We start from the raw sequence: 22,881 nt of genomic DNA, 5'->3' as shown, positions 1-22,881 counted from the left end.
AATCAATTAAACAGCGTACGCCCTTGTAATGTACGTACATTTTTCTCATACTAATAAATAGTATTATTAGCAAATTAGATGAACTTTACCATTGTAATTACATCGAAGTATTTTTGTCTAAAAAAAAGGTAAATAATTTTAGTTTTACATAATACTGTGTAATAAGTAATAAGATGACAGACGTCGTACCACTTCTGAAATTGCAAGTGAGGTCGGGATAAGTTATGGAAGCACTTACTCCATAGTCACAGAGGAACTAGGGTACCGTAAGGTGTGCGTAAGGGTTCCTCGCCTTCTCACAGCTGACCAGAAATTGCAACGTCTTCAGGTGTGTGGGCGTCTTCTTGCACGATTCCAGAAACAAGGAGACCAATTTCTCACTCACATTATCACCTGTGATGAAACATGGGTGCACCACTACACCCCAGAATCTAAACAAGCGAGTATGGAGTGGAGAAAACAAGGAGAACCTGGACCAGTGAAAGCCAAGTCACGTTTGTCGGCTGGCAAGGTTTTGGCTACCATTTTTTTTGACCAGCGTGGATTGCTGCACTTCGATTTTTTGCACGAGCGCAGGACAATTAATGCGGCCTACTACTGCGATATTTTGAGTGAGGTCCGACTTGCATATCGCCGCAAAAGACGAGACCTATCGATCAGGCAAGTGGTTCTTCTCCATGACAATGCTCGCCCCCATACAGCAGCCTTGACTAGGGAAAAATTGGAGCAACTGGGGTGGGAAACATTGGAACACCCTCCTTACAGTCCTGACCTGTCACCCTGTGACTTTCATGTGTTTGGCCCTCTCAAGGAAGCTTTGGGAGGCCAAAGATTCGATAGTGATGCTGAGGTTGAAGCCTACGTGCGCAATTGGCTGCAAACACGACCTGCATCTTTCTACGAGGAAGGAATTGGAAAGCTGCCTATCCGCTGGGAAAAATGTGTTTCCAAATCAGGAGATTATGTATAAAAATAAACTATATTCTTTTTGCGTTTAAAATAAAAATAAATTACAGAAAAAAAAAGTCTCGTTTATATTTGATTCACCCTCGTATATTTAAAACAATTTGTTTTATTAATAATTACCCCATATTTTAATTTTAGTACGCGCACGCAAGCACGCACGCTCCTAATGGAAGGATGTAACGTCCCGCCTCAAATCTCATCCATATTACTGGACGACGAATTAAGGTACGTCAGGACGGCAGGCTTTGACCTTGGGAAATGCCCCCTACTATGCCTCTCATCCATTTTGAAGAGTGTTAATGACCAAGTAAAAACTCTTTACGCTTTTAATGACGCATATACCCTGGACAAAATCGAAACGGAGTGCAACAAATCAATTTACGAGTATATTATATTGCCTGCAAAACTGTTCATCAGTGGAAGCCCAAGTGAAAAAGATGTATTTTATTTATCCAATGAAAATATACATACACACAAAGAATAAAGGATAAAAAATGAATGTACTGCTAGTACACAAATTTCATCGAGTATATTATACACTATGTTAAAACAGTTGTTGCATCATACATTAGAATGTAAAATGCAGTTGTAACTTTAATAAAGTACGACAGTTTGCTTTTTATATGATATAATCTAGTTTGCTTTCATAAGATATAATAAGGCCACCAATTTACTATAAATATACTGCAAGAAATCACATTAAGCCAGTGCATTTTCAACTTGTTTGAACTTCCTGCATATATGGTAAGACTATTTATTTACTATTAAATATAGAATATTTAATTTAAATGAAAATTTGCTAATTTAATAGTAGCGAAATGTTGTTTTAGATGACTGCGTTAAACAGCTGTAAATCAGATTTTGTAGTGAAATCTATAAGAGATCTAACAATAAATAAAAATTATAGAATCATCGAAATTAATAAGGGTAACACACAGCATGGATTAGCCATTAACGTTCTTCTTGAAGACAGTGATAATAAAGCATATTAAATGTTACTTGCCCAAACAGTTTGCGTCTAAAATAACCGATATAATGATTCAAACTTATCGACCTTTATCATATAATCTTGTATATAAAGGAATTCACCCTGATAATAAATCGTTCATGCTTAATTTTCATTAAACGTAACTTAAAAATTTAATTTTTGATTATTAAAATTAACCTTCAGTAAATTTTATTTTTGTATTTATTATTAAATTTAGAAGTTTTATAGTAATTATTATATAATATCATGGGTGTATATAGCGCATCTGATTACACTTGTGTAAAATCTAAATTTATATAGTCTAAATTCGGACTATTATGCCTTGATTGCTCTAATAGTTTGAATATTAATCTTATAGCATCGTTTAAAAGCAAACATTCAGTTCAGCATAAATCAAAGGACCTAAAGAATTATCACTGTTCTTACTGTGAAGAATTATTAACAGTAACAACAAACGCCGAAAACTGTGATTGGTGTTGTATTGAACTAGATACACTTTTATTTACAAGAGCATTTAGCGAAGGACACAGCATAAGTTTCGAAACAATTTAAATAAAAAGTAGCCTACCCATATTACATTAATAGTGAATCAATTAAACAGCGTACGCACTTTTAATGTACGTACATTTTTCTCATACTAATAAATAATAATAAAAATATGTATTATTAGCAAATTAGATGAACTTTACCAATGTAATTACATCGAAGTATTTTTGTCTAAAAAAAAAGGTAAATAATTTTAGTTTTACATAATACTGTTGTATATATACGCTTGTAAAAAAAATAATTGATGAAATAAAACATATATATATTTAAAACAATTTGTTTTATTAATAATTACCCCATATTTTAATTTTAGTACAAGCACGCACGCTCCTAATGGAAAGGTGTAACCATTTGGACCACAAAATTTGGGCGAGGGGTATGTCACTTCCTGCTGCACAAAAATTCGTCTCAGAACGGCCACATACATACTACTCAGTGTTAATGACCAAGTAAAAACTCTTTACGCTTTTAATGACGCATATGCCCTGGACAAAATCGAAACGGAGTGCAACAAATCAATTTATATTATATTGCCTGCAAAACTATTCATCAGTGGAAGCCCAAGTGAAAAAGATGTATTTTATTTATCTAATGAAAATATACATACACACAAATTTTGTTAGGAAAAAAAATTAATAAAATAAGAACTATGTAAAATTAATTTTTATTTTCCAATCTAATGTTAGAATTTTACTTCAAAGTTGCAAGTTTTGTTTTTAACCCCTCAACTCTTATCGTTAGGTCAAATTTGATTCGCGCACTTTTCTTTTGTGAGGCATTTTGTAGGAATTAACAACAATCACCTACTCATCTCAGAATTCTACAGTGCAATTAAAAAAATTATAGGTTTGCGGGTCTTTGACCCGCCAATATCACTTCTGCAAAACTGTTCATCAATAGAAGCCCAAGTGAAAAAGATGAATTTCATTTATTCAATGAAAATATAGGGAGAAAAGTAGGATCCTGGCCACAGTTTCTGCGCAACATGGCCGCCATCCAGGCCACGTAGAGAGGGATGGTGAGGGGATTATTAAATTTTACTTTTCCCTTTCACCCCCCCACGGATGACCAGGCCTGGAAGAGAGGGGAAATTAAATATTAGAAAAATAAAATTTAATAAATTTCTGGGCCAGGATTTGATCCGGCAACCCTCAGCGTATGAATTGCGCACGCTAACCACTACACTAACTGGACCTTGTTCATATAACTGGTAGAAATCTTCGACTATAAGATTGTTGTTGTTTTTACGTAAGTCTATGTGTTTTACGCGTGTGTGTGAATCGAACCCCCCGCCCCACCATTATCTCAGTGTTAACTGAAACAAAATTTATTATATCTGCATTAGACAGGTTTTAAAAGTTGAAGGTTTCCGAGGTGCAATTTTACATAACTTAAAAATTAAAAAGTAATAATTTATCTATAACTTCCGTCGAATAAAGGATAAAAAATGAATGTACTGCTAGTACACGAATTTCATCGAGTATATTATACACTATGTTAAAACAGTTGTTGCATCATACATTAGAATGTAAAATGCAGTTGTAACTTTAATAAAGTACGACAGTTTGCTTTTTATATGATATAATCTAGTTTGCTTTCATAAGATATAATAAGGCCACCAATTTACTATATATATACTGCAAGAAATCACATTAAGCCAGTGCATTTTCAACTTGTTTGAACTTCCTGCATATATGGTAAGACTATTTATTTACTATTAAATATAGAATATTTAATTTAAATGAAAATTTGCTAATTTAATAGTAGCGAAATGTTGTTTTAGATGACTGCGTTAAACAGCTGTAAATCAGATTTTGTAGTGAAATCTATAAGAGATCTAACAATAAATAAAAATTATACGGGTGTCCCGAATTTAAATGTCATAACTTCGGGAGCGTGTAGGGGATCGATAAACTAAAAGAAAAAGTGGTATAGAGATATGCTCGTTTTTGCTTCGTTTTGGAGAAAATCGCAAAAAACATAAAACGTAGTTTTTATTTCTGTACTTATTTATTACTTTTTAATTCATATTTATTTGTTCGCGTTGTCACTTGCCTAATGTAAATATTGTTTTGTTCAAAATATTTTGCCCTCTTGCAGCAATGACTCATCGTTCTGGCATTCATTGAAATCGTACACGGAAACAATAATATTCCGTTTTTTGGTAAAAGCTTTTTTGTTTGTTTACATTTCTGCCTTTCTCCTATAAATTCGTCAGTTACTCATCAGAAGCCATCGAGTGAATTACTTCTGTTACAATATGCCGCGTACATATTCTAACGTTGAATATGCTGATATGGTTTTCGTGTATGGTTTCTGCGACGGTAATGCTGTGGAGGCGGTGCGAGAGTATGCGCGCCGATTTCCAAATAGAAGAGTGCCGGATCGGCGAGTCATTACGATGACTTTTAATAGGCTGCGAGAGACCGGCTCATTTTCAATTCATCAAGATCCGTTAAGAGCCAATTTGCAAGAAAATTGTATTCTGCACCATTTTGATAACAACCCTGAGACCAGCGTTCGGAGAGCATCAGCTGCATTACAAGTGCCGCGGCAGACAATCTGGCGAACTTTGAAAGATGATAACCGCCACCCGTATCACATTCAAAGGGTGCAGAATTTATTACCTGAGGATTATTTTAAGAGGTTGAATTTTAGTAATTGGTATCTTGAGCAATTTAATAATGATAATTCCTTTCCATCAAAAATAATGTGGACGGATGAAGCTACGTTTACAAGAAGAGGAATTATGAATCAAAGAAATTGTCATATATGGGCTGATGAAAATCCACGGGCTGTTAGGGAATGGAGGTTCCAGCATGAATTGCTGTTAACGTTTGGCTCGGAATTTTGAACGAGTCTGTAGTGGGACCATTTTTTTTACCCCGCAGATTAAATGCAGCCAGATATATACAGACTTTTTGGAGAACGAGTTGCTTAATTATTTAGAAGATATCAACCTGCAGCAACGCATCGAAATGTGGTTCCAGCTCGATGGGTGTCCAGCTCATTATGGCAGAGCTACTCGAGCTTGGCTAGACCATTATCCCATTATCCAACAACCATTATCCACGAAGATTGGACGTGGAGGAGTAGTATCTTGGCCACCCCGATCGCCTGATCTGACACCACTGGACTTTTTTGCATGGGGTCTCCTGAAGCAGGAAGTTTATTCGTTACCAATCAACTCAAGAGAGCAATTACAAGACCGAATCGTGGCTGCAGTACACCAAATATCACCAAATCAGTGTTTGGCTGCAACACGAGCTGTCCGTACTAGATGCAATGCTTGCATTGCTGCAAGAGGGCAACATTTTGAACAATATTTACATTAGGCAAGTGACAACGCGAACAAATAAATATGAATTAAAAAGTAATAAATAAGTACAGAAATAAAAACTACGTTTTATGTTTTTTGCGATTTTCTACAAAACGAAGCAAAAACGAGCATATCTCTATACCACTTTTTCTTTTAGTTTATCGATCCCCTACACGCTCCCGAAGTTATGACATTTAAATTCGGGACACCCAGTAGAATCATCGAAATTAATAAGGGTAACACACAGCATGGATTAGCCATTAACGTTCTTCTTGAAGACAGTGATAATATTAAATGTTACTTGCAGTTTGCGTCTAAAATAACCGACATAATGATTCAAACTTATCAACCTTTATCATATAATCTTGTATATAAAGGAATTCACCCTGATAATAAATCGTTCATGCTTAATTTTCATTGCTCTAATAGTTTGAATATTAATCTTATAGCATCGTTTAAAAGCAAACATTCAGTTCAGCATAAATCAAAGGACTTAAAGAATTATCACTGTTCTTACTGTGAAGTAACAGTAACAACAAACGCCGAAAACTGTGATTGGTGTTGTATTGAACTAGATACACTTTTATTTACAAGAGCATTTAGCGAAGGACACAGCATAAGTTTCGAAACAATTTAAATAAAAAGTAGCCTACCCATATTACATTAATAGTGAATCAATTAAACAGCGTACGCACTTTTAATGTACGTACATTTTTCCTAATTTTATGGTCCAGATGGACGAGGGGTTAGGGTTATTGACGACACAATACGTCACGATGACGCAAATTAATAGAGGTATTTTCCTCCTACGTAACAAGGAACGCAAGTCCTACGTCACAAGGTATACCCCTCCTCCTCATCCTCTGCTAGAGAGAGAGAGAGAGTGTGAGGGGAAGAGAGAGAGACATAATATGGAATAAAATGCACATGCACGAGGAGCGCGCATCTATCCTTATCCCAATTATTTTTTTTTTTTTTGTAAATTATTAATAATACACCTTGACCTTGTGCCTGCTAAATCAAGGACACATCCCGTGTACATCCTATGTACTATTGTAAAAAATAACTATTGTAAAATGATGAAATAATAATAATAATGTGTTATCTGTAGTAAGGTTGGAGAATAACGTCTTCATATAGGTAAGATTTTAGATTGCTACGCTATCCACGTAGCAGATTCAACGACCCACTCTCCTCCATTGAATTGAAGTCCTAAGGGTACGTTCACAACGGAGCTGTGAGCATAGATGATAGCGGAGATGATAACTGATAGAGTAAAATATAATCGCTGATTAGTGTGCACAACGGAGCTGTGATACATGCAACATGTCCGAGTAGTGAAGAAGAGTTTTTATGTTCATCAGCAACAATAAGGTATATTTTAAAGAAAAAACGCTTTAGAAAATATCATGTACATTCCATAAATAAAAAACGAAGTTCTTTAGGCGAATTTCACTATTTATATAAGGAACTTAGAAATTATCCGGATCGTTTTTTTTGAATATGTGAGGATGGGTCCAATCACATTTGACTAAATTTTAGAAAAAATAAGGTCAAAATTAAGAAAACGTAGGAAAAATTGTCATGGAAATCCTATAACTATAGAAGAAAAACTAGTGATAACTCTGAGGTAAGGTTATATTGAGGAAAAACAAATAAATACACATAAAAATAAATGTAAGCACGATTTAAAAAACAAAATATTGTTTAAAAGTAAATAATAAAATAATAACAAAAAATAATGAGTAAAGACAGCACTAATTAATTTTTCTACCTCCATTTTTGAAGCTCCGATACTGGAGTTCAGCTAGCAGAAAAATGAAAAATTCAATTCTATCATCTATGCTCGTTTATACCAGCGAGTATGAGTCACTAGTCGAAGCTTCGTTGTGCACGCTCACATAAGAATGTACTAGGTTATTCTATAAGCGCTGATGCATCACTGCTATCATCTCCGCTATCATCTATGCTCACAGCTCCGTTGTGAACGTACCCTAAGAGTGTCGTGTTTTACCTGAAGTCCTTAAAATCTTTCCTATACGAAGTGAAAAATGCTGTAGATCCTTTATTCCTTTCGATTATGTCAATAAATGAAATTTGTTTTAGATAAATTAGAGGTGATGAGTTGAGTGACACACAAACCGCACGTGTATGTTGGGTGATTGTCAATCATACAAAAAAAAAAAAAATATATAAAAAAAAGAGTGCAGAATAATTATTGTGTTTAATTTGATGATAACTATTAACATGGTCAGTTAGAAGGTGCAATGAGTCATCCTGCAACATACTGAAGGCTATCTCTATTGCATTAAGATCTATGACGCCGTATAACAATAATTATTTAAATAACTACATAATGACAAATATACTTAGAAATAGATAATGTACTGTTGTAAAAAATTTGTAAAATGATGAAATAATAATAATAATAATAATAATGTGTTATCTGGAGTAAGGTTGGGGAATAACGTCTTTTTTTTTAAAAAAAAAACAAGGATCGTACACACACCGATCTTTTTGTGTACATAATTAATAATACACCCTGACCTTGTGCCTGCTAAATCAAAGGACATGTCCCGTGTATATCTATTAGCAACATATTTAAGAATGTTAGTAAAATGGGTTATGATTAAATAATAAAAAAAATAAATTTGTTCTTTTTTTTTTTTTTTGTTTTTATAACTACACCACAAGTGTGTTCAGTTGTATTACGATCGCGACTTAGACAGGCAACAAAATGGAAGAATGGAAGCTTGTCATGTCACACCCTTTCTATCGCCAATTTCAACAGGATTTCTCCAGCTTAACAAATAGTAAGAAGAATGCAATGACTTTATGCTATTATACGTTAAACTAGGAATTGGAAACATTATCGTAGATATTTGTGCAAAAAAGCGATTATAAAGACTTTCGCTATTTAAATTGTGTTTTAATATTATTAGCAAATTAGATAAACTTTACCATTGTAATTACATCGAAGTGTTTTTGTCTAAAAAGGTAAATAATTTTAGTTTTACATAAATAGCGTTGTATATATTTGGCTTGTAAATTTATTAAATATATAACAGTAATATTACTTATCAAATATCACTTTTCAATTATATTACTTATTAATTATCTACATCAAAGAGGTATAAAATATTTTTAGTTTTTATTTGTTTTCTTTTTTTAATCTTATTTCTATTATTATTATTATATTGCATTTATGTTTTAAGATATGTTTTGGTTTGTTAAGGTAAATTGATAAGACTCCTCAGACGGCTTAGGCCATTGAGTCTGTCTTATGCACTTGTTTAAGTAGTTTTGTAATATTGTGGAAATTAATAAAGACTCATCTATCTATCTATTTGGCTTGTAAACTAGATGAAATAAAAACTAGACATATGACAGCAATTGCACGTATCAGGAATAGTGTCTTCACTGACAGGCTATAAGTGGGACATGGTGTTGTCTACATTGATAAGGTGTATATAAAAGCAAGCAAGCAAGGATGATAGTAAATATAAAAACCATGGATGGGACTCGAATGGCAACTGTAAGTACCTCTGATATTATTATTATTATGAACTTCCAACAAATAGTTACTAATATTAGCAAACATATGTTTGCACAGTATATGTGCTCCAGGTGCGGAGCGTTGATATTTATTCCGGCAAGCTAGACACCGCCGAGGAGGTGATAGTAAATATAAAAACCATGGATGGGACTCGAATGGCTACTGTAAGTACCTCTGATATTATTATTATTATAAACTTCCAACAAATAGTTACTAATATTAGCAAACATATGTTTGCACAGTATATGTGCTCCAGGTGCGGAGCGTTGATATTTATTCCGGCAAGCTGGACACCGCCGAGGAGGTGATAGTAAATATAAAAACCATGGATGGGACTCGAATGGCTACTGTAAGTACCTCTGATATTATTATTATTATGAACTTCCAACAAATAGTTACTAATATTAGCAAACATATGTTTGCACAGTATATGTGCTCCAGGTGCGGAGCGTTGATATTTATTCCGGCAAGCTAGACACCGCCGAGGAGGTGATAGTAAATATAAAAACCATGGATGGGACTCGAATGGCTACTGTAAGTACCTCTGATATTATTATTATTATAAACTTCCAACAAATAGTTACTAATATTAGCAAACATATGTTTGCACAGTATATGTGCTCCAGGTGCGGAGCGTTGATATTTATTCCGGCAAGCTGGACACCGCCGAGGAGGTGATAGTAAATATAAAAACCATGGATGGGACTCGAATGGCTACTGTAAGTACCTCTGATATTATTATTATTATGAACTTCCAACAAATAGTTACTAATATTAGCAAACATATGTTTGCACAGTATATGTGCTCCAGGTGCGGAGCGTTGATATTTATTCCGGCAAGCTGGACACCGCCGAGGAGGTGATAGTAAATATAAAAACCATGGATGGGACTCGAATGGCTACTGTAAGTACCTCTGATATTATTATTATTATAAACTTCCAACAAATAGTTACTAATATTAGCAAACATATGTTTGCACAGTATATGTGCTCCAGGTGCGGAGCGTTGATATTTATTCCGGCAAGCTGGACACCGCCGAGGAGGTGATAGTAAATATAAAAACCATGGATGGGACTCGAATGGCTACTGTAAGTACCTCTGATATTATTATTATTATGAACTTCCAACAAATAGTTACTAATATTAGCAAACATAAGTTTGCACAGTATATGTGCTCCAGGTGCGGACCGTTGATATTTATTCCGGCAAGCTGGACACCGCCGAGGAGGTGATAGTAAATATAAAAACCATGGATGGGACTCGAATGGCAACTGTAAGTACCTCTGATATTATTATTATTATGAACTTCCAACAAATAGTTACTAATATTAGCAAACATATGTTTGCACAGTATATGTGCTCCAGGTGCGGAGCGTTGATATTTATTCCGGCAAGCTGGACACCGCCGAGGAGGTGATAGTAAATATAAAAACCATGGATGGGACTCGAATGGCAACTGTAAGTACCTCTGATATTATTATTATTATGAACATCCAACAAATAGTTACTAATATTAGCAAACATATGTTTGCACAGTATATGTGCTCCAGGTGCGGAGCGTTGATATTTATTCCGGCAAGCTAGACACCGCCGAGGAGGTGATAGTAAATATAAAAACCATGGATGGGACTCGAATGGCTACTGTAAGTACCTCTGATATTATTATTATTATAAACTTCCAACAAATAGTTACTAATATTAGCAAACATAAGTTTGCACAGTATATGTGCTCCAGGTGCGGAGCGTTGATATTTATTCCGGCAAGCTGGGCACCGCCGAGGAGGTGATAGTAAATATAAAAACCATGGATGGGACTCGAATGGCTACTGTAAGTACCTCTGATATTATTATTATTATAAACTTCCAACAAATAGTTACTAATATTAGCAAACATATGTTTGCACAGTATATGTGCTCCAGGTGCGGAGCGTTGATATTTATTCCGGTAAGCTGGACACCGCCGAGGAGGTGATAGTAAATATAAAAACCATGGATGGGACTCGAATGGCTACTGTAAGTACCTCTGATATTATTATTATTATGAACTTCCAACAAATAGTTACTAATATTAGCAAACATATGTTTGCACAGTATATGTGCTCCAGGTGCGGAGCGTTGATATTTATTCCGGCAAGCTGGACACCGCCGAGGAGGTGATAGTAAATATAAAAACCATGGATGGGACTCGAATGGCTACTGTAAGTACCTCTGATATTATTATTATTATGAACTTCCAACAAATAGTTACTAATATTAGCAAACATATGTTTGCACAGTATATGTGCTCCAGGTGCGGAGCGTTGATATTTATTCCGGCAAGCTGGACACCGCCGAGGAGGTGATAGTAAATATAAAAACCATGGATGGGACTCGAATGGCTACTGTAAGTACCTCTGATATTATTATTATTATGAACTTCCAACAAATAGTTACTAATATTAGCAAACATATGTTTGCACAGTATATGTGCTCCAGGTGCGGAGCGTTGATATTTATTCCGGCAAGCTGGACACCGCCGAGGAGGTGATAGTAAATATAAAAACCATGGATGGGACTCGAATGGCTACTGTAAGTACCTCTGATATTATTATTATTATAAACTTCCAACAAATAGTTACTAATATTAGCAAACATAAGTTTGCACAGTATATGTGCGCCAGGTGCGGAGCGTTGATATTTATTCCGGCAAGCTGGACACCGCCGAGGAGGTGATAGTAAATATAAAAACCATGGATGGGACTCGAATGGCTACTGTAAGTACCTCTGATATTATTATTATTATTATAAACTTCCAACAAATAGTTACTAATATTAGCAAACATATGTTTGCACAGTATATGTGCTCCAGGTGCGGAGCGTTGATATTTATTCCGGCAAGCTGGACACCGCCGAGGAGGTGTTCAGCCTGTTTAGGGTTATTGGTGCCTTTCATGTGAGTGTTTCTAACAATGGTTAAAGCTGAAATATGTGTATGTTTCTAGTTTTCCTAATTATGTTTGTTATTTATACACAGCGTGGACCCCCGCCGCCAAAATCGCCCTCTATAATACACACATATGGTGAGAGAGGATAATCTAGTAAAATAAAACTAAAGTATGTTTGTCTCTATTATATTAATTGGGAAATTATTTTGTTTCCACAGGTGATACAATAAAAATTACGTTCTAAATGGCATAATGTTTTATTTATCATACAAAATCCTCATCATATAATTTTATCAAAAGTAATATCTAATTTAGGTAAAACAGGCTTTCTAGTTTTGTGTGATGAATCAACAATCTATAAACGGATGTAATCAAGATTACAATATACACGTTTGATAAAAAGTTTGTCAATGAAATCATTACAGAGTAATCAATTGGGTGCTATAATTGAAAAAATCAAATATATAAATTTGTTAATGTTTTTACCCCCCCAAATAGGTTAATCTTTAACATATTGTAAAACGAAAAATAGAATTACAAGGAAATGAACATTTAAAATGCTTGTGTTAAATTTTAGCACAATTTAATACCTAGTTGGCAAAAGGTTTAACCAGGGATATAAGTTATTCGATTGCAGAAGCTGATAACACCTGCTGTTTTCACCATATTGAACAAAACTCTATTCTTCTTCTTCTTGATCTTCTTCCACTTCCTCCTCCAACTGCAGATTCATGGTCAACTTGTCATTATTAAATCATGTCTCTTCAGATTGTTATGACGACGACGACGATGGCGATGATTCAACACCCCCAGTTAGGACTAGAGGAGGGAATGTACAAAATCAAAAGAAATATCGCCTATTATCCGTTCCTTTACAGGATGGTGTGGTGATTACCGCTTTAAATAGATCGGCTCAGAATATATGCATTAAAAATACTAATAATATAAAAGACCCTGGGGCTATTTTTACAAGATAAACACGGGGTACTATTAAAGTATTTACTTAAAGCCAGAGAAGATCTATTGACCTTTAAATCATCCATCTTCCTAGAATGTGTTTATAGTCGATATAGGAATTCTGATCTTGAACAATATACGGATGCAAATTTTAAAACCTCGATAGAGATTATCGACGCTAGCACCAACCTAATTCACTACCTTCAAAGAAGTTTTGCAAAACTTTTGCGCGAACTACAGGAATTTGGAACTAGTGGATCAGGTTGGAAATTACATTCCGTAGATTCCCTTGTCCTCCGATTGACTAAATATCACCCTTTAGGTGGAAGAGCGTACATTCCTTTACCAAAGAAAATAGCCAATAAAGAAGCAATTGTCAATATATGCAATACTGAAGATTACTGCTTTAAATACGCCATTCTATCTCGTCAACTGGAGAAACCCGTACCGTATAACCATGTATAAAAAACTTAACCATTATTATAATTTCGATAATATTTCCACACACACACATACATAGTTATCATACACATACACATACATAGTTATAACACACACCCGTAGTTATCTATGCAGACTTTGAGTGCCTACTTTTACCCGTACACAGCGCACCGGGACTTTCATCCACATCATGGTCCAAACAAATACATAAACACCAGGTTTGCAGTGTGGGGGCTAAGGTGGTCTCTACGCTAGCCAGCTATCAAAAAGACATTTTCCTATATACGGGCGATGATGCGGTCGAGCAATTTATGGAATATTTACATTCCGTTGTTAAAGTTGTGGAAGCCATGTATAAGGTGATCATTCCAATGAACGCACTATCCCACCAACAACAAGAGGATTTCGCTAATGCCACACATTGCTTGTGACGTCATGGTGACGCGTTGCGAGGTCGTCGATCCCGACGCAAAAAAACGTCCTTGGAACCCCTAAATTATACTACTAATAACTTATAAATAAACCAATTCTTACCATAAATTAAAAAGACCAGTAGAACATTGAATGAGTGATGAACAAAAAAACTACAACACCCATCGACAAGTAGACTACCTGATTTAGAGATAAATCGACCATATATGATCTCATCATTTACTAGAGTTGAGAATACCAAATATGGTTCTGCGATATCAGTCATGATAATGATAATGCGTTGACTTCAATTTTTTTGCCAAAAAGATTTATAAACTCTATCGATGATGAAGATATTCAAAACTATAAAGGCATGTAGACAAAATTATTTTTTTCCTTTTTTTTTCTTATCCAAGTACTTAAAATATAAATATATTTTTCTTTTTAGGATGGTGATTTAGTCCTTGTGTATAAGGGAATAAATAACAACAACGTAAGTGTTATTGAATTTGAATCAACTCCGTATAACCTCAGCGAACCTTACAATAGTAACAACTAATCAACAGCAAGATTACCTACTACTGCCGTGATGTAGGGATGGATGTGGAGGGATGGTACATTTAGTGAAATTCAAAATCTACTATTTAAATTCCCTCCATTTTTTGGATCAGATGTTGGCAAAAGTGTTATTTCGTTGTACAGTTCATTGAGGTGGATGAGCAGCTACAACATTTTGGACAAGCAAACGTTTTTTATATCTGTAAGTACATTTGATTTATTTTGCAATTTCTTTGTAAGATTGTCATTTTTAAAGTATTAAAGGTAGAGTAAAAATTACTATATAGTTTAAAAGATCAGGATTTTTTGAAATATGGAGGAATAAGTGTGAAGCCAAAATGATCAAAGACTGTTAGTTTTAGGTTATTTTATTCTGGTAGTGCATTGCAGGAGAAATGGGACAGAGCATTGCAGGAGAGATGGGACGCTATTTTAGTGATAAATGTTGTGTCTCATTCCTTCTGCACACAGGTTAAGAAACTATTTAGATAATGTGGCTATTACAGAAAATTGTCATGTTGTGGCAAAAATACATGGTAATAAACCTGGCAGTGCTAGATTTTTTTTTTTTTTGAGAAGAAAAGTGGCTTTGATGTGAAATTTTCGAAGAAACATGGATTTACTTCCCGATTCACTGTTACACGTGAAGTTGCTTATGTACCAGAAGAGGATGTTATCGGATGTTTACCAAAGGCTCAAGTAGATTCCAGAGCCAGATTCAAAGACATGCTACTTCGAGACAGATCTTGCTAGTTATAGCATTTTTGTCTAAATCTTGTTGAATTACATCATTATGAGGATAATTATTCATAATGTTTAGATTTAATAATACTTGTATTTTAATTTTTTTCTAATTTTATTTTTTTCTGAAATCATTCTTCCATATACGTATTAGGTAATTGCAGAAAACTAATAGATAACTTACTTAAAACTTCTAATATAATAGTAACAACTAATCAACAGCAAGATTACTTACAACTGCCTTTAAGAAATGTATTCTCATCTATTTAAAATATAATGATTTTAATTAAAAATCTTGTCAAAAGATGTTTGGTTACTTGGAGTACTTATGTTTCTCAAGGCCTTGAAAATAGGCGGAAAGACGTCCCCTTGGATATTATCAAGACTTTCTTATTAAAGGAAATTTCTATTATTTCCGGTCGTTTGTAGTCTTATTTTAGACTATATTATATTATAGAATTATTTTAGCTTGGCTATTCCAGCTAAATTTACTATCTTCTAAACCGTTGTGGTGCGCAGTGCGCTCTGCCTTACGCTTCGCCTCTGGGCATCAACGCCTACGCGTATACAGTTACTATTTTAACGCGATAGTAATGAATATTTTTCTGAAAATACTCCGCCAAAAATTAAATCAATAATAAGAAAACTAATAGATAACTTACTTAAAACTTACTAATACAAAAGTAGCACTTAATTAGCAAGATTACATACTCACTGCCAGTCAAAGTTTGGGTAATATGTAAAGCATAATTCACATGCAATGATGTTATAGTGCAGAGGTAGTTTTGTCGACAGGAAACCGAGTCATCGGTTAACGTATCCGAGATAGCTATGCAGCAAGGTGCGATTTATCAAGGAGAAACTCTAGCTGTAAACTCCAAGACAGTTTGGATACGTAGGTTACTGAAAGCATATCGTTAATGAGTGCTGCGATTCACCGATGGTAACTTCTAGGAACTGTTGATGACAGGGTAGTGATAGAAGTTATAGAAGTTTCATCTCTAGAAAACTTGTATAAATGAACACCAGCGACAGAGTTATGAAGGTCTGCTAGAATTTAGGACGAATGTAGCAATTGATGAGAACCCGCCATAATATTATTCAGAGCCATGAATTTCGGCTAGAATTCCCCACTGTCAATAATATTATTTCAGATGAGAGAAACCAAGAAATAGCATTGGAGCGTATTCTTATTCCGGTGATTTGCCACAGAAAAGTACAAAAAGATACAATTATACACGTACAGCGTTGTACAACTGAGTTGAGTTTTTTAATTAGACCGAATCCTCGCTAGTTTAATCCTAAATGTTAACAGAATTCAACAATTATTTAGAAACATCTTTTTGATATCAGATTATGGAAGACCAAGGTTTCTCTTTCTATTAAGAGAATTTAAAGCCATAAAACATTCGTTTTCATTATTATGCACATTACAAGGCTTGGGGATTTAAACTTTATACTACGGAAAAATAAGTTCATTAAAAAAATGATTTAATTAGGAAAACACTGTATCTTTCGCTTAATAATACAGTGTTTACAACTAATTCTGCATCAGGAATTTTTTTTTTTTTGAAAAGATTTCACACTACGTTTATCCAAAAGATGCCAAAGCTTCCAGCCTATAGATTCATTATCCATACTTAAGTCTTAAGGCCCTTCAAAACTTGGATTAATATCAGCAAGGGCGACGACTGCTCAGCTTATAGAGGTTCTCAACAAATGTTTCAGGAAATCCTAATTCCTGATATTCAACAGCAAGGATTTTTTTTAGAGATTCTTTGCAAAACTAGATTATTTAGTCTAGAGAATAAAAGAGTAAGTGAAGTAGTAGAAACCAGTAAGCCACGATTGGAAGAAGTGGGCAAGCCTGTAATTTGTCTTCGGTTGATCTGAGGTAGGTTTACCACAGGGAAATGGTCATGGAGGCAAGTTCGACCGGCTGTAACGAAGTAAATTATTTTATATGCGAAAATTTAAGTATGTTTGATCCAACGCTGTTTAAGGTTCAACTTCTTGTACCAATTTAATTTCTTAACACTAAATAATTTTGGAGAATACCACCAATAAAAAAAACGTCATCAATTTAAAAAAATATAAATTTCATTTTAATTACTTTATTCCTTTTAAAAATTGTGTATTTTCATTAACCAAATCATTACTATTGTGAATATCTAAAATGTGCACTAAAATTATTATCTTAAACTTTAAACATTGCCAGCAAAAATATATTCAATCGGTTTAGAGGCTGTTAAACCAATGCCCAGTGACCTTCATTCAGGTTTAAGGGCATTTAAGCCTCGCCAGTGACCTTCATTCATGGTTTAGGGGCTGTTAAACCACGCCAGTGACCTTCATTCATGGTTTAGGGGATGTTAAACCACGCCAGTGACCTTCATTCATGGTTTAGGGGCTGTTAAACCACGCCAGTGACCTTCATTCATTTTTTGTCAATTTTTGTATCTAGTATAAAAGAAATTAAAGCAGTGCATTTTTTTCCCCCGAAAAATACTACTATACTTTCATTCGGTTAATATTTAATTCATTAAAAACTATTCTGTTTAAAGTGTAGACAAGAATTTTTTTTTAGTTAGACGCGTCTAAAAATTATAAAAAAATTTGTACAAGAAGTTTTTGTGTTAGGTGAATGTTTTAATAAATGGCTGCAAGCTTCAGCCTGACACTTAAGTTGATACATACTTTCATTACACCATCCTCCATTCACATGTCCTCTGCGGACGTTTCCGTTGATAATCGGGTTTAAAGGTGTACAAACTCTATAACAGTCAACTTCTGCACTCACGAGCACCACTTCTTTAGCAGTGCTGAACACACAGCAAACAATCCACAAGGCTCTTCTATTCTCCACCACAAGCTATTGCAATTTACATTCACTTGTCACACGGTTAACATATTTAAATTATTTCCTTTAAGTTCACTTAACTCATAGAATATGGTGGCTGCAATGAAGCTTCATCGCTAAACTCCACCCACCATTTAAGGATAATATGCTGTTATATAGCAGGAATAGTTTCCTCTACTTTCCTTTCCTCACAACAACCTGTTAAATCTAATCAGATTACATCAGCGCAGCCGTCGCCTTTAACAATGTCGGGGTTAAGAATTAAGGACAATTTTGCATAATACTTTTGCCTCAGCGGCGCCATGAACATACAAGTAGGAGCGTTTACTTGCTATGCGCCCTAACTAGAGGCGAAGTTATCCATTTAATCAGATGTGTTCCAGTTGAGGTTAGCGTTACAGAAACAACCACCTGTTATACAGAGGCAGCGGTTAGTTATAAAAATACCACCTATTACTTGAGTCCAAGAAACAGAATACTCAAAACAGTAGGTACAGAGATAGAATGTAACAATTTACTGCCAGTAATTTTTAAGATAACTGACAACTGGTTCTCTTTATATCCTAAGCCGCAAAAAGTACACAACCCACATGTTCTCGACCCAAATCCGAATACCACATGGGTATATGAGTCACCGCATGAACTAATGGAGGCCGGATTATATGGTGTAAAAGAAGTTGAAGCTCTGCAGAAACAAATGCTCTTTGCTGGTGAGCAGAAATCGCTTGATAGTTCTGTCATACGAAAATATAAAGGCGAAAACATTAACTTACCGGAAGGTGACATACACAATCTTTTTAGCGGTGAAACTATTCAAAAATTTACCACCAGTATATACTCAAAAGTTACAACAGGTCTCCAAAAAGTTGGTGACTGGACATCAATTGTTATAGGAGTGGTATTTATATACAAACTTTTTATAATGGTATTGGACTGGATATTCAATTATTTGACACTCAAGGGAGCATTTGGTAAATGTAATTGGAGAGTATGTTGCTTCTTTTCAGAAGGAATTGTTAACTTTATTTTCTCGCGACGTCAAGAGCCAGGGAAGCCGACAACTGATAAAGAATTGTCAGAGATTAATCCTGCCACCTCATTATATCCACCGATCCCTTCCGCACCAATAAGGACGCCACCAAGTTCTAGGAGACTATTACACATAGGTGATGACAAACAGCTACCATAACCATATTTACCCAATCTTATTGAATACTAATTACATTTTAATCTAGCTATACATATTATTAATTATGGGGTAATTTAAGATTTTCTACCGTGAAGTATAATTAAACGTATTATTCATGTACATATTGGTATCTTGTTTACTTGCACTTTCTTCCACTTTCGTGCTCCTCAGCGCGACAGCGTTCTTCACAGCAATTTTTATATGTTGCAAGCTCGAACAATAATGAGTAAAATAGAAAAGAACAGAGACCTTGGTCTTCAGAAAAAAATTGAAGCGAATGGAGGGTACACAACAAAATATAATAAAAACATTTTAAAAAAAGATGGAAAGAAAGTTAGGATTGTAAAGGGATTGTGAAATAGTTGTGTTTAATTTGTGAATAAATATTGAATTATTATTAAGAATGCAACTGATAGGCTGGACTGCTGACGGCACAGCTGGTAGCAGCCGGGAGCAAGTAGCGAGTAGCGAGCGCGTGGTGCATGGTCAAAAACTACCCGCACAGTAGTCTAGAATAGTACAGATTCCGTGCATAATTGTTGGACTATTTGTAAGTACATATTGCTTGTTAATCTAACCGTCTAGGATGACGCATTGTTTCCGGCTGTTGATAGCTGTTGCCACTTTTCCTTTTTTTGTTTAGTATATTCGCCAGGCACTATGGTGTAAATTAATAACTGATTGACAACAACAATATTGTCGATAATAATAATGACAATAATGATGTTAATATTAGTAACTGATAACAACAGTAGTATTAATAATGTTAATGTAAATAACTGATTGACAATATTAATAATTTTTTTTTTATCCGAGGGGGAAAAATGCCACAGGCACCTGCCAGATAAAGACAGTGTGTGGGGCTCTATCCACTAAAAAAGCGTCCACCCCGGAACCGCCATAAGCACTACTTCAGGGTGGTGCCTCGTATTGAATTCAACTATCCAAATTTACATCTTGTCTGGGCCGTAGATCTTACAGACGGTCTAGCTCCTTCTTTTTGGTTCTAAGCACAGACCCTAACAAAGCAGGAAACTTCCTCCCATAGGTCCTAGGCTAACCAGCATAGTATCCACTAATGTTGTGCGGTGGAAGTATTAATAATATTAATACTATATATATTAATAATATTAAAAATATTAATAACAATAATAATACTACTACTAATAATAATAATATTAATACAGGGCGGACCAAAAAGAATATACGTATTTCAAACTGATATATTTAGTAAACTATCGATAGTAGCGGTGTGCTGCGGGTATCGGAGGAACGAGTGCATTGTCTAGTTTGTGTCCATGTCCCCCAGATGTCAGTTGTGCTTGGTTACAATGACGTATTCAGTGAATACTATTCACAGAGGTTGTAAAATGGCTACGCCACAGCACAAAAGCTTTTGTATTCTTGAGCTTGCGAAGTGTAAATCCGTGATTACAGTGCAAAGACGTTTCCGGTTGAGGTACCAAATTGATCCTCCGAATGGATGGAACATTCGCAGATGGTACCGTCAGTTTGTTGACACAGGTTGTGTATGTAAAGGAAAGAGTCCTGGCCGCCCTCGTGTATCTGAAGAAAATGTCGCACGGATTCAAGCTGCTTACCAACGTAGCCCTTCAAAATCAACACGTCGTGCCAGTCGGGAATTGCAGCTGCCTTAAACAACAGTTTTAATTAGCTTTACGGGCCTCACCTCTAACCGCTCGGCTACCAAGGCACCTGCAAATTAGCTTGTGCTTTCGCGTGAATTTAGTTAGGACTGATTGCAATCTACCAGCTTTAAGCTCTTAACGAGCTCCGGACTCCGGTGGTTATTTAATTTGAGAGGTGAGTTGTGAAATGTTACTTACTGTAAAATAAAACTAAGGCCTCAGACTTACACGGATAGAGCTCCATGCTACTCTATCTATTACTTAGTATTTTTGTATCTATCGTTTCAAATTTGTAAAATAAAACCCCAATCGCCCAAGCTTGCGTGCGGAGTTGAATTTCCGTGCCGTCGAGCCAAGGATCTTTAAGCCCTTCGCCTACTTTGCTACCCTTTATAGCCCCAGGTAGCTAAACTTTACTTCCAGCAGACCATAAATTGAGGTGATTCGCATCCATTTCTACATTCCAGCCAAACTACCTATGCAATCCTTTGCAGCTGCATTTTCAGATTTAAAATTGCCGATACTAGAAAACTATTCATCAAATGAAGTGAAAATGAAAAAGACGTAGAAAACACTGCAAATATACGTAAAATGTTTATGTTTTATGATTACTTCATTTATTGGTTTCAATTTTTATTTTTTGAATGTTTATTTTTATATCTTTTATCTTTTATTATGGTGTAGAAGTTAGATAGTGCTAGCCATCAGTTGAGGGATCGTAACACCGCTTCTGCAGCGCCATCATCTCCCTCCCTCTAACAGCTGACGAAGATTTTCAACACACAACAACCAAAGTTCCATACACCGGTATATTTTTCAATAACCTTAAACATGTCGAGTTTTGTGCCTATAAGCTACGATTTGCGGACAGCATTGGTTTTCTGTTATCATTTGAAGAAAACTGCTGCAGAATCGCATCGAATGCTTGTCGAAGCTTAACATGTTCTTGGTAAAACACAGTGTTTCGAATGGTTCAAAATATTCAAAAATGGTGATTTTGTGTATACAAACTGGGCTCCTGTCTGGACACGGGAGTAGACATTAAGTGGGGCCCTAGCACAGGGCAAATGAGCCAGGCCTCTCACCAGTCTCCCATTGGTTCATAGGAGGGTTATTTGGCCACAACCGACAGGTTGGTTCACGGCTTATCTACTTCGTACTCCTTCAAGAATTCTTTTTTTTAAGTGGGGATGGCAAGCTTGTACAAAGTGGCTGAGTTTAGATGGAATAATTGTACAACAGTACCTCTCGCTATTCAAGTACAACATAGAAGACCTATTCGGTAAAATAACATAGGTAGGGAAACAATTGTGCCCGATGTAAAGTCCAATTACATATCATGATAAGGGTATTGTTGATCGTTCAAGTATAATTTAACGTTACGAATATACGCTGAATCGAAAGCAGAACGATTTCTAGTAATATTATCCTTCCTATCAGTTTGAAATGCTAGAATTACATATCTTGATTTGTGTAATTGATTTGACGTTTTCACATGCCAGGAGATTTTATTAGTTGTAGATAAATTTGGATATTCATGCAATTCTAAAGATCGGAAGGCAAGCGGTATGGGTTTGCCGCTTTCAATTATTTTATAAATATATAATTTTGCCTTATCCGACAATTTAACATGTGGAATGTTCCAAATAACTTTCTCCAATTTAATGGTACAATCTTTAGCAGTTATTGCACCACCAACAAGTGCGTCCAAATCATTACGTGATCTTTACAAAATTAACTCCTGTTTCACATTCACCAATATCCTCTCATAATCT

General features: G+C 35.2%; 1 protein-coding gene across 1 annotated transcript in view; it reads right to left on the bottom strand.

The window, feature by feature from the left end:
* LOC141452339 (uncharacterized) overlaps positions 1-22,881 on the bottom strand; it is a 75,187-nt gene that overhangs the window by 30,420 nt on the left and 21,886 nt on the right. The window lies entirely within an intron of this gene.

This window comes from Rhodnius prolixus, unplaced genomic scaffold (assembly GCF_049639745.1).
Source record: "Rhodnius prolixus isolate KJV_2025 unplaced genomic scaffold, Rpr scaffold_3, whole genome shotgun sequence".
Taxonomy (NCBI): Eukaryota; Metazoa; Arthropoda; class Insecta; order Hemiptera; family Reduviidae; genus Rhodnius; species Rhodnius prolixus.
Note: the sequence above shows the minus strand (reverse complement) of the source record. Positions and strands in the feature narration are given on the sequence as shown.